The sequence below is a fragment of the Gorilla gorilla genome, chromosome X (genome assembly GCF_029281585.2).
Source record: "Gorilla gorilla gorilla isolate KB3781 chromosome X, NHGRI_mGorGor1-v2.1_pri, whole genome shotgun sequence".
In the NCBI taxonomy this organism is placed as follows: Eukaryota; Metazoa; Chordata; class Mammalia; order Primates; family Hominidae; genus Gorilla; species Gorilla gorilla.
This window is the reverse complement of record NC_073247.2, coordinates 177,351,125-177,367,635: the sequence shown is the minus strand read 5'-3', so window position 1 is coordinate 177,367,635 and position 16,511 is coordinate 177,351,125.

Below are 16,511 nucleotides of genomic sequence, written 5' to 3'. Positions count from 1 at the left end.
ACATGGATATGTCTACACAGCCATCTGGATGAACATGGAAATATCTACACCGCTATCTGTATGAACAGGGAAATAGCTACACCGCTATCTGTATGAACATGGAAGTATCTTCACCGCCATCTGTATGAACATGGGTATATCTACACAGCCATCTGGATGAACATGGAAATATCTACACCGCTATCTGCATGAACATGGAAATATCTACACCGCTATCTGTATGAACTTGGAAATATCTACACCAATATCTGTATGAACATGGAAATATCTACCCCGCTATCTGTACGAACATGGAAATATCTTCACCGCCATCTGTATGAACATCGATATATCTACACAGCCATCTGGATGAACATGGAAATATATACAATGCTATTTGTATGAACATGGAAATATCTACACCGCTATCTGTGTAAACATGCAAACATCTTCACCGCTATCTGTATAAACATGGAAATATCTACACCGCTATCTGTATGAACATGGAAATATCTACACCGCTATCTGTGTAAACATGCAAACATCTTCACCGCTATCTGTATAAACATGGAAATATCTACACCATTATCTGTATGAACATGGAAATATCTACACCGCTATCTGTTTGAACATGGAAATATCTACACTACTATCTGCATGAAAATGGAAATATCTACACAGCTATCTGCATATACATGGAAATATCTACAAAGCTATCTCTTTACACATGGAAATAACTACACCACTATCTCTATAAACATGGAAGTATCTACACCACCATCTGTATGAACATGGAAATATCTGCACCGCCATCTGTATGAACATATAAATATCTACACCGCCATCTGTATTAAGATGGAGATATCTACACCACTATCTGTATAAACATAGAAATATCTACACCGCTATCTGTATAAACATGGAAATATCTACACCGCTACCTTTATAAACATGGAAATATAAGCACCGCTATCTGTATGAACATGGAAATATCTACACCGCTATCTGTACGAACATGGAAATATCTACACCGCTATCTGTATGAACATGGAAATATCTACAGCGCTATCTGTATGAACATGGAAATATCTACACCCCTATCCGTATGAACATGGATATATCTACACCGCTATCTGTGTAAACTTGCATACATCTTCACCGCTATCTGTATAAACATGGATATATCTACACCGCTATCTGTATGAACATGGAAATATCTAAACCGCTATCTGCATGAAAATGGAAATATCTACACAGCTATCTGCATATACATGGAAATATCTACACAGCTATCTCTTTACACATGGAAATAAATACACCGCTATCGGTATGAACATGGAAATATCTACACCGCCATCTGTATGAACATGGAAATATCTGCACGGCCTTCTGTATGAACATATAAATATCTACACCGCCATCTTTATTAAGATGGAGATATCTACACCGCTATCTGTATATACATGGAAATATATACACCGCTATCTGTATAAACATGGAAATATCTACACCGCTATCTGTATAAACTTGGAAATATCTACACCGCTACCTGTATAAACATTGAAATATCAGTACCGCTATCTGTATGAACATGGAAATATCACCCCCTCTATCTGTATGAATATGGAAATATCTACACCACTATCTGTATGAACATGGAAATATCTACACCGCTATCTGTATGAACATGGAAATATCTTCACCGCCATCTGTTTGAACATGGATATGTCTACACAGCCATCTGGATGTACATGGAAATATCTACACCGCTATCTGCATGAAAATGGAAATATCTACACAGCTATCTGCATATACATGGAAATATCTACAAAGCTACCTCTTTACACATGGAAATAACTACACCACTATCTCTATAAACATGGAAATATCTACACCGCCATCTGTATGAACATGGAAATATCTGCACCGCCATCTGTATGAACATATAAATATCTACACCGCCATCTGTATTAAGATGGAGATATCTACACCGCTATCTGTATAAACCTGGAAATATCTACACCTCTATCTGTATAAACATGGAAATATCTACACCGCTATCTGTATAAACATGGAAATATCTGCACCGCTACCTGTATAAACATGGAAATATCAGCACCGCTATCTCTATGAACATGGAAATATCTACACCACTATCTGTACGAACATGGAAATAACTACACCGCTATCTGTACGAACATGGAAATATCTATACCGCTATCTGTATGAACATGGAAATAGCTACACCGCTATCTGTATGAACATGGAAATATCTACACCACTATCTGTATGAACATGGAAATGTCTACACCGCTATCTGTATGAACATGGATATATCTACACAGCCATCTGGATGAATATGGAAATATCTACACCGCTATCTGTGGGAACATGGAAATATCTACACCGCTATCTGTGTAAACATGCATACATCTTCACCGCTATCTGTATAAACATGGAAATATCTACACCACTATCTGTATGAACATGGAAATATCTACACCGCTATCTGTTTGAACATGGAAATATCTAAACCGCTATCTGCATGAAAATGGAAATATCTACACATCTCTGTGCATATACATGGAAATATCTACACAGCTATCTCTTTGCACATGGAAATAACTACACCGCTATCTGTATGAACATGGAAATATCTACACCGCCATCTGTATGAACATGGAAATATCTGCACGGCAATCTGTAGGAACATATAAATATCTACACTGCCATCTGTATTAAGATGGATATATCTACACCGCTATCTGTATAAACATGGAAATATCTACAGTACTATATGTATAAACATGGAAATATCTACACCGTTACCTTTATAGACATGGAAATATCACCACCGCTATCTCTATGAACATGGAAATATCAGCCCCTCTATCTGTATGAACATGGAAATATCCACACCACTATCTGTATTAACATGGAAACATCCACACCGCTATCTGTATGAACTTGGAAGTATCTTCACCGCCATCTGTATGAACATGGATATGTCTACACAGCCATCTGGATGAACATGGAAATATCTACACCGACATCTGCATTAAGATGGAGTTATCTACACCGCTATCTGTATCAACTTGGAAATATCTACACCGCTATCTGCATAAAAATGGAAATATCCACACAGCTACCTGTATAAACATGGAAATATCAGCACCGCTATCTGTATGAACATGGAAATATCTACACCGCTATCTGTTTGAACATGGAAATATCTAAACCGCTATCTGCATGAAAATGGAAACATCTACACAGCTATCTGCATATACATGGAAATATCTACACAGATATCTCTTTACACATGGAAATATCTACACCGCTATCTGTATGAACATGGAAATATCTACACCGCCATCTGTATGAACATGGCAATATCTGCACGGCCATCTGTATGAACATATAAATACCTACACCGCCATCTGTATTAAGATGGAGATATCTACACCGCTATCTGTATAAACATGGAAATATCTACACCGCTATCTGTATGAACATGGAAATATCTACACCGCTACCTGTATAAACATGGAAATATCAGCACCGCTATCTGTATGAACATGGAAATATCAGCCCCTCTATCTGTATGAACATGGAAATATCTACACCACTATCTGTATGAACATGGAAATATCTACACCGCTATCTGTATGAACATGGAATTATCTTCACCACCATCTGTATGAACATGGATATGTCTACACAGCCATATGGATGAACATGGAAATATCTACACCGCTATCTGTATGAACATGGAAATAGCTACACCGCTATCTGTATGAACATGGAAGTATCTTCACCGCCATCTGTATGAACATGGGTATATCTACACAGCCATCTGGATGAACATGGAAATATCTACACCGCTATCTGCATGAACATGGAAATATCTACACCGCTATCTGTATGAACTTGGAAATATCTACACCAATATCTGTATGAACATGGAAATATCTACCCCGCTATCTGTACGAACATGGAAATATCTTCACCGCCATCTGTATGAACATCGATATATCTACACAGCCATCTGGATGAACATGGAAATATATACAATGCTATTTGTATGAACATGGAAATATCTACACCGCTATCTGTGTAAACATGCAAACATCTTCACCGCTATCTGTATAATAATGGAAATATCCACACCACTATCTGTATGAACATGGAAATATCTACACAGCTATCTGCATATACATGGAAATATCTACAAAGCTATCTCTTTACACATGGAAATAACTACACCACTATCTCTATTAACATGGAAATATCTACACCGCCATCTGTATGAACATGGAAATATCTGCACCGCCATCTGTATGAACATATGAATATCTACACCGCCATCTGTATTAAGATGGAGATATCTACACCGCTATCTGTTTGAACATGGAAATATCTACACCACTATCTGCATGAAAATGGAAATATCTACACAGCTATCTACATATACATGGAAATATCTACAAAGCTATCTCTTTACACATGGAAATAACTACACCACTATCTCTATTAACATGGAAATATCTACACCGCCATCTGTATGAACATGGAAATATTTGCACCGCCATCTGAATGAACATATGAATATCTACTCCTCCATCTGTATTAAGATGGAGATAACTACACCGCTATCTGTATAAACTGGGAAATATCTACACCGCTATCTGTATAAACATGGAAATATCTACACCGCTATCTGTATAAACATGGAAATATCTACACCGCTACCTGTATAAACATGGAAATATCAGCACCGCTATCTGTATGAACATGGAAATATCAGCCCCTCTATCTGTATGAACATGGAAATATTCACACAACTATCTGTATTAACATGGAAATATCTACACCGCTATCTGTATGAACATGGTAATATCTTCACCGCCATCTGTTTGAACATGGATATGTCTACACAGCCATCTGGATGTACATGGAAATATCTACACCGCTATCTGCATGAAAATGGAAATATCTACACAGCTATCTGCATATACATGGAAATATCTACAAAGCTACCTGTTTACACATGGAAATAACTACACCAATATCTCTATAAACATGGAAATATCTACACCGCCATCTGTATGAACATGGAAATATCTGCACCGCCATCTGTATGAACATATAAGTATCTACACCGCCATCTGTATTAAGATGGAGATATCTACACCGCTATCTGTATAAACCTGGAAATATCTACACCTCTATCTGTATAAACATGGAAATATCTACACCGCTATCTGTATAAACATGGAAATATCTGCACCGCTACCTGTATAAACATGGAAATATCAGCACCGCTATCTGTATGAACATGGAAATATCTACACCGCTATCTGTACGAACATGGAAATATCTACACCGCTATCTGTACGAACATGGAAATATCTACACCGCTATCTGTATGAACATGGAAATAGCTACACCGCTATCTGTATGAACATGGAAATATCTACACCACTATCTGTATGAACATGGAAATGTCTACACCGCTATCTGTATGAACATGGATATATCTACACAGCCATCTGGATGAACATGGAAATATCTACACCGCTATCTGTGGGAACATGGAAATATCTACACCGCTATCTGTGTAAACATGCATACATCTTCACCGCTATCTGTATAAACATGGAAATATCTACACCACTATCTGTATGAACATGGAAATATCTACACCGCTATCTGTTTGAACATGGAAATATCTAAACCGCTATCTGCATGAAAATGGAAATATCTACACATCTCTCTGCATATACATGGAAATATCTACACAGCTATCTCTTTGCACATGGAAATAACTACACCACTATCTGTATGAACATGGAAATATCTACACCGCCATCTGTATGAACATGGAAATATCTGCACGGCAATCTGTAGGAACATATAAATATCTACACTGCCATCTGTATTAAGATGGAGATATCTACACCGCTATATGTATAAACATGGAAATATCTACACCACTATATGTATAAACATGGAAATATCTACACCGTTACCTGTATAGACATGGAAATATCACCACCGCTATCTCTATGAACATGGAAATATCAGCCCCTCTATCTGTATGAACATGGAAATATCCACACCACTATCTGTATTAACATGGAAACATCCACACCGCTATCTGTATGAACTTGGAAGTATCTTCACCGCCATCTGTATGAACATGGATATGTCTACAGAGCCATCTGGATGAACATGGAAATATCTACACCGACATCTGCATTAAGATGGAGTTATCTACACCGCTATCTGTATCAACTTGGAAATATCTACACCGCTATCTGTATAAAAATGGAAATATCCACACCGCTACCTGTATAAACATGGAAATATCAGCACCGCTATCTGTATGAACATGGAAATATCTACACCGCTATCTGTTTGAACATGGAAATATCTAAACCGCTATCTGCATGAAAATGGAAACATCTACACAGCTATCTGCATATACATGGAAATATCTACACCGCTATCTCTTTACACATGGAAATATCTACACCGCTATCTGTATGAACATGGAAATATCTACACCGCCATCTGTATGAACATGGAAATATCTGCACGGCCATCTGTATGAACATATAAATATCTACACCGCCATCTGTATTAAGATGGAGATATCTACACCGCTATCTGTATAAACATGGAAATATCTACACCGCTATCTGTATGAACATGGAAATATCTACACCGCTACCTGTATAAACATGGAAATATCAGCACCGCTATCTGTATGAACATGGAAATATAAGCCCCTCTATCTGTATGAACATGGAAATATCTACACCACTATCTGTATGAACATGGAAATATCTACACCGCTATCTGTATGAACATGGAATTATCTTCACCACCATCTGTATGAACATGGATATGTCTACACAGCCATCTGGATGAACATGGAAATATCTACACCGCTATCTGTATGAACATGGAAATAGCTACACCGCTATCTGTACGAACATGGAAGTATCTTCACCGCCATCTGTATGAACATGGGTATATCTACACAGCCATCTGTATGAACATGGAAATATCTACACCGCTATCTGCATGAACATGGAAATATCTACACCGCTATCTGTATGAACTTGGAAATATCTACACCAATATCTGTATGAACATGGAAATATCTACCCCGCTATCTGTACGAACATGGAAATATCTTCACCGCCATCTGTATGAACATGGATATATCTACACAGCCATCTGGATGAACATGGAAATATATACAATGCTATTTGTATGAACATGGAAATATCTACACCGCTATCTGTGTAAACATGCAAACATCTTCACCGCTATCTGTATAAACATGGAAATATCTACACCACTATCTGTATGAACATGGAAATATCTACACAGCTATCTGCATATACTTGGAAATATCTACAAAGCTATCTCTTTACACCGGGAAATAACTACACCACTATCTCTATTAACATGGAAATATCAACACCGCCATCTGTATGAACATGGAAATATCTGCACCGCCATCTGTATGAACATATGAATATCTACACCGCCATCTGTATAAAGATGGAGATATCTACACCGCTATCTGTTTGAACATGGAAATATCTACACCACTATCTGCATGAAAATGGAAATATCTACACAGCTATCTACATATACATGGAAATATCTACAAAGCTATCTCTTTACACATGGAAATAACTACACCACTATCTCTATTAACATGGAAATATCTACACCGCCATCTGTATGAACATGGAAATATCTGCACTGCCATCTGAATGAACATATGAATATCTACACCTCCATCTGTATTAACATGGAGATATCTACACCGCTATCTGTATAAACTGGGAAAAATCTACACCGCTGTCTGTATAAACATGGAAATATCTACACCGCTATCTGTATAAACATGGAAATATCTACACCGCTACCTGTATAAACATGGAAATATAAGCACCGCTATCTGTATGAACATGGAAATATCTACACCGCTATCTGTTTGAACATGGAAATATCTACACCGCTGTCTGTATGAACATGGAAATAGCTACACCGCTATCTGTATGAACATGGAAATATCTACAGCACTATCTGTATGAACATGGAAATATCTACACAGCCATCTGGATGAACATGGAAATATCTACACCGCTATTTGTATGAACATGGAAATATCTACAACGCTATCTGTGTAAACATGCACACATCTTCACCGCTATCTGTATAAACATGGATATATATACACCGCTATCTGTATGAACATGGAAATATCTACACCGCTATCTGTTGGAACATAGAAATATCTAAACCGCTATCTGCAGGAAAATGGAAATATCTACACAGCTATCTGCATATACATGGAAATATCTACACAGCTATCTCTTTACACATGGAAATAACTACACCGCTATCAGTATGAACATGGAAATATCTACACCGCCATCTGTATGAACATGGAAATATCTGCACGGCCATCTGTAGGAACATATAAATATCTACACGGCCATCTGTATTAAGATGGAGATATCTACACCGCTATCTGTATAAACATGGAAATATCTACACCGCTATCTGTATAAACATGGAAATGTCTACACCGCTATCTGTATAAACTTGGAAATAACTACACCGGTACCTGTATAAACATGGAAATATCAGCACCGCTATCTGTATGAACATGGAAATATCAGCCCATCTATCTGTATGAACATGGAAATATCTACACCACTATCTTTATGAACATGGAAATATGTACACCGCTATCTGTATGAACATCGAAATATCTTCACCGCAATCTGTATGAACATGGATATATCTACACAGCTATCTGCATATACATGGAAATATCTACAAAGCTATCTCTTTACACATGGAAATAACTACACCACTATCTCTATAAACATGGAAATATCTACACCGCCATCTGTATGAACATGGAAATATCTGCACCGCCATCTGTATGAACATATAAATATCTACACCGCCATCTGTATTAAGATGGAGATATCTACACCGCTCTCTGTATAAACTTGGAAATATCTACACCGCTATCTGTATAAACATGGAAATATCTACACCGCTACCTGTATAAACATGGAAATATAAGCACCGCTATCAGTATGAACATGGAAATATCTACACCGCTATCTGTACCAACATGGAAATATCTACACCGCTATCTGTATGAACATGGAAATAGCTGCACCGCTATCTGTATGAACATGGAAATATTTACACCACTATCTGTATGAACATGGAAATATCTTCACCGCTATCTGTATGAACATGGATATATCTACACAGCCATCTGTATGAACATGGAAATATCTACACCGCTATCTGAATGAACATGGAAATATCTACACCGCTATCTGTGTAAACATGCATACATCTTCACCGCTATCTGTATAAACATGGATATATCTTCAAAGCTATCTGTATAAACATGGAAATATCTACACCGCTATCTGTGTAAACATGGAAATATCTACACCGCTACCTGTATAAACATGGAAATATACGCACCGCTATCTGTATGAACATGGAAATATAAGCCCCTCTATCTGTATGAACATGGAAATATCTACACCACTATCTGTATGAACATGGAAATATCTACACCGCTATCTGTATGAACATGGAATTATCTTCACCACCATCTGTATGAACATGGGTATGTCTACACAGCCATCTGGATGAACATGGAAATATCAACACCGCTATCTGCATCAACATGGAAATAGCTACACCACTATCTGTATGAACATGGAAATATCTACACCACTATCTGTATGAACATGGAAATATCTACACCGCTATCTGTATGAACATGGAAATATCCACACCGCTACCTGTATAAACATGGAAATATCAGCACAGCTATCTGTATGAACATGGAAATATCTACACCGCAATCTGTACGAACATGGAAATATCTACACCGCTATCTGAATGAACATGGAAATAGCTACACCGCTATCTGTATGAACATGGAAATATCTACACCACTATCTGTATGAACATGGAAATAGCTACACAGCTATCTGTTTAAACATGCATACTTCTTCACCGCTATCTGTATAAACATGGAAATATCTACACCGCTATCTGTATGAACATGGAAATATCTACACCGCTATCTGTATGAACATGGAAATATCTACACCACTATCTGTTTGAACATGGAAATATCTACACCGCTATCTGCATGAAAATGGAAATATCTACACTGCTATCTGCATATACATTTAAATATCTACACAGCTATCTCTTTACACAATGAAATATCTACACCGCTATAGGTATGAACATGGAAATATCTACACCGCTATCTGTGCAAACATGCATACATCTTCACCGCTATCTGTATAAACATGGAAATATCAACACCGCTATCTGTATGAACATGGAAATACCTTCACCGCCATCTGTATGAACATGGATATATCCACACAGCCATCTGGATGAACATGGAAATATCTACACCGCTATCTGTATAAACATGGAAATATCTACACCGCTATCTGTATAAACATGGAAATATCTACACCGCTACCTGTATAAACATGGAAATATAAGCACCGCTATCTGTATGAACATGGAAATATCTACACCGCTATCTGTTTGAACATAGAAATATCTACACCGCTATCTGTATGAACATGGAAATAGCTACACCGCTATCTGTATGAACATGGAAATATCTACAGCACTATCTGTATGAACATGGAAATAGCTACACCGCTATCTGTATGAACATGGATATATCTACACAGCCATCTGGATGAACATGGAAATATCTACACCGCTATCTGTATGAACATGGAAATATCTAAACCGCTATCTGTGTAAACATGGAAATATTTTCACCGCTATCTGTATGCACATGGAAATATCTGCACCGCTATCTGTTTGAACATGGAAATATCTAAACCACAATCTGCATGAAAATGGAAATATCTTCACAGCTATCTGCGTATACATGGAAATATCTACACAGCTATCTCTTTACTGATGGAAATAACTACACTGCTATCTGTATGAACATGGAAATATCAACACTGCCATCTGTATGAACATGGAAATATCTACACCACTATCTGTATGAGCATGGAAATATCTGCACCGCTATCTGTATGAACATGGAAATATCTACACCGCTATCTGTACGAAAATGGAAATATCTTCACCGCCATCTGTATGAACATGGATATATCTACACAGCCATATGGATGAACATGGAAATATCTACACCGCTATCTGCATGAACATGGAAATAGCTACACCGCTATCTGTATGAACATGGAAATATCTACACCACTATCTGTATTAACATGGAAATATCTGCACCGCCATCTGTATGAACATATAAATAAATACACCGCCATCTGTATTAAGATGGAGATATCTACACCGCTATCTGTATAAACCTGGAAATATCTACACCGCTATCTGTATAAACAGGGAAATATCTACACTGCTATCTGTATAAACATGGAAATATCTGCACCGCTACCTGTATAAACATGGAAATATCAGCACCGCTATCTGTATGAACATGGAAATATCTACACCGCTATCTGTACGAACATGGAAATATCTACACCGCTATCTGTATGAACATGGAAATAGCTACACCGCTATCTCTATGAACATGGAAATATCTACACCAAAATCTGTATGAACATGGAAATGTCTACACCGCTATCTGAATGAACATGGATATATCTACAGGGCCATCTGGATGAACATGGAAATATCTACACCGCTATCTGTGGGAACATGGAAATATCTACACCGCTTTCTTTGTAAACATGCATACATCTTCACCGCTATCTGTATGAACATGGAAATATCTACACCGCTATCTGTTTGAACATGGAAATATCTAAACCGCTATCTGCATGAAAATGGATATATCTACACAGCTATCTGCATATACATGGAAATATCTACACAGCTATCTCTTTGCACATGGAAATACCTACACCGCCATCCGTATGAACATGGAAATATCTACACCGCTATCTGTATATACATGGAAATATCTAAACTGCTATCTCTATGAACATGGAAATAACTACACCGCTATCTCTTTAAATATGGAAATACCCACACCGTCATCCGTATGAACATGGAAAGATCTACATCGCTATCTCTATGAACATGGAAATATCTAAACCGCTATCTGCATGAAAATGGAAATATCTACACAGCTATCTGCATATACATGGAAATATCTACACAGCTATCTCTTTACACATGGAAATAACTACACGGCTATCTGTATGAACATCGAAATATCTACACCGGCATCTGTATGAACATGGAAATATCTGCACGGCCATCTGTATGAACATATAAATATCTACACCGCCATCTGTATTAAGATGGACATATCTACACCGTTATCTGTATAAACATGGAAATATCTACACCGCTATCTGTATAAACATGGAAATATCTACACCGCTATCTTTATAAACATGGAAATATCTACACCGCTACCTGTATAAACATGGAAATATCAGCACCGCTATCTGTATGAACATGGAAATATCAGCCCCTCTATCTGTATGAACATGGAAATATCTACACCACTATCTGTATGAACATGGAAATATCTACACTGCTATGTGTATGAGTATGGAAATATCTTCACCGCCATCTGTATGAACATGGATATATCTACACAGCCATCTGGATGAACATGGAAATATCTACACTGCTATCTGTATGAACATGGAAATATCTTCACCGCCATCTGTATGAACATGGATAAATCTTCACAGCCATTTGGATGAACATGGAAATATCTACACCGCTATCTGTATAAACTTGGAAATATCTACACCGCTATCTGTATAAAAATGGAAATATCTACACCGCTATCTGTATGAACATGGAAATATCTGCACGGCCATCTGTATGAACATATAAATATCTACAACGCCATCTGTATTAAGATGGAGATATCTACACCGCTATCTGTATTAACAAGGATATATCTACACCGCTATCTGTATAAACATGGAAATATCTACACTGCTTCCTGTATAAACATGGAAATGTCAGCACCGCTATCTGTTTGATCATGGAAATATCTACAGCACTATCTGTATGAACATGTAAATATCTACACCGCTATCTGTATGAACATGGATATATCTACACAGCCATCTGGATGAACATGGAAATATCTACACCGCTATCTGTATGAACATGGAAATATCTACACCGCTACCTGTATAAACATGGAAATATAAGCACCGCTATCTGTATGAACATGGAAATATCTACACTGCTATCTGTTTGAACATAGAAATATCTACACCGCTATCTGTATGAACATGGAAATAGCTACACCGCTATCTGTATGAATATGGAAATATCTACAGCACTATCTTTATGAACATGGAAATATCTACACCGCTATCTGTATGAACATGGATATAACTACAGAGCCATCTGTATGAACATGGAAATATCTACACCGCTATCTGTGTAAACATGGAAATATCTTCACCGCTATCTGTATGCACTTGGAAATATCTGCACCGCTATCTGTTTGAACATGGAAATATCTAAACCGCAATCTGCTTGAAAATGGAAATATCTTCACAGCTATCTGCGTATACATGGAAATACCTACACAGCTATCTCTTTACTCATGGAAATAACTACACCGCTATCTGTATGAACATGGAAATATCAACTCCGCCATCTGTATGAACATGGAAATATCTACACCACTATCTGTATGAGCATGGAAATATCTGCACCGCTATCTGTATGAACATGGAAATATCTACACCGCTATCTGTACGAACATGGAAATATCTTCACCGCCATCTGTATGAACATGGATATATCTACACAGCCATATGGATGAACATGGAAATATCTACACCGCTATCTGCATGAACATGGAAATAGCTACACCGCTATCTGTATGAACATGGAAATATCTACACCACTATCTGTATGAACATGGAAATATCTGCACCGCCATCTGTATGAACATATAAATAACTACACCGCCATCTGTATTAAGATGGAGATATCTACACCGCTATCTGTATAAACCTGGAAATATCTACACCGCTATCTGTATAAACAGGGAAATATCTACACTGCTATCTGTATAAACATGGAAATATCTGCACCGCTACCTGTATAAACATGGAAATATCAGCACCGCTATCTGTATGAACATGGAAATATCTACACCGCTATCTGTACGATCATGGAAATATCTACACCGCTATCTGTATGAACATGGAAATAGCTACACCGCTATCTGTATGAACATGGAAATATCTACACCACTATCTGTATGAACATGGAAATGTCTACACTTCTATCTGAATGAACATGGATATATCTACACAGCCATCTGGATGAACATGGAAATACCTACACCGCTATCTGTGGGAACATGGAAATATCTACACCGCTTTCTGTGTAAACATGCATACATCTTCACCGCTATCTGTATAAACATGGAAATATCTACACCACTATCTGTATGAACATGGAAATATCTACACCGCTAACTGTTTGAACATGGAAATATCTAAACCGCTATCTGCATGAAAATGGAAATATCTACACAGCTATCTGCATATACATGGAAATATCTACACAGCTATCTCTTTGCACATGGAAATATCTACACCGCCATCCGTATGAACATGGAAATATCTACACCGCTATCTGTATATACATGGAAATATCTAAACTGCTATATCTATGAACATGGAAATAACTACACCGCTATCTCTTTAAATATGGAAATACCTACACCGTCATCCGTATGAACATGGAAAGATCTACATCGCTATCTCTATGAACATGGAAATATATAAACCGCTATCTGCATGAAAATGGAAATATCTACACAGCTATCTGCATATACATGGAAATATCTACACAGCTATCTCTTTACAAATGGAAATAACTACACGGCTATCTGTATGAACATGGAAATATCTACACCGGCATCTGTATGAACATGGAAATATCTGCAAGGCCATCTGTATGAACATATAAATACCTACACCGCCATCTGTATTAAGATGGACATATCTACACCGTTATCTGTATAAACATGGAAATATCTACACCGCTATGTGTATAAACATGGAAATATCTACACCGCTATCTTTATAAACATGGAAATATCTACACCGCTACCTGTATAAACATGGAAATATCAGCACCGCTGTCAGTATGAACATGGAAGTATCTACACCGCCATCTGTATGAACATGGAAATATCTTCACCGCCATCTGTATGAACATGGAAATATCTGCACCGCCATCTGTATGAACATACAAATATCTACACCGCCATCTGTATTAAGATGGAGATATCTACACCGCTATCTGTATAAACATGGAAATATCTACACCGCTATGTGTATAAACATGGAAATATCTACACCGCTATCTGTATAAACATGGAAATATCTACACTGCTACCTGTATAAACATGGAAATATCAGCAACGCTATCTGCATGAACATAGAAATATCTACAACACCATCTGTATGAACATGGAAAAATCTTCACCGCCATCTGTATGAACATGGATATATCTACACAACCATCTGTATGAACATGGAAATATCTTCACCGCCATCTGTATGAAGATGGATATTTCTACACAGCCGTCTGGATGAACATGGAAATATCTACAACGCTATCTGTATGAACATGGAAATATCTACACCGCTATCTGTGTAAACATGCATACATCTTCACCGCTATCTGTATAAACATGGAAATATCCACACCGCTATCTGTATGAACATGGAAATATCTACACCGCTATCTGTTTGAACATGGAAATATCTACACCGCTATTTGCATGAAAATGGAAATATCTACACAGCTATCTGCATTTACATGGAAATATCAACACAGCTATCTCTTTGCACATGGAAATAACTACACCGCTATCTCTATAAACATGGAAATATCTACACCACCATCTGTATGAACATGGAAATATCTGCACCGCCATCTGTATGAACATATAAATATCTACACCGCCATCTATATTAAGAAGGAGATATCTACACCGCTATCTGTATAAACATGGAAATATCTACACCGCTATCTGTATGAACATGGAAATATCTACACCGCTACCTATATAAACACGGAAATATGTACACCGCTACCTGTATAAACATGGAAGTATCAGCACTGCTATCGGTATGAACATGGCAATATCTACACGGCTATCTGTATGAACATGGAAATATCTACACCGCTATCTGTATGAACATTTAAATATCTACACCACTATCTGTATAAACATGGAAATAGCTACACAGCCATCTGGATGAACATGGAAATATCTACACCGCTATCTGAATGAACATGGATATATCTACACAGCCATCTGGATGAACATGGAAATATCTACACCGCTATCTGTATGAACATGGAAATACATACACCGCAATCTGTATGAACATGGAAATATCTACACCGCTATCTGTATG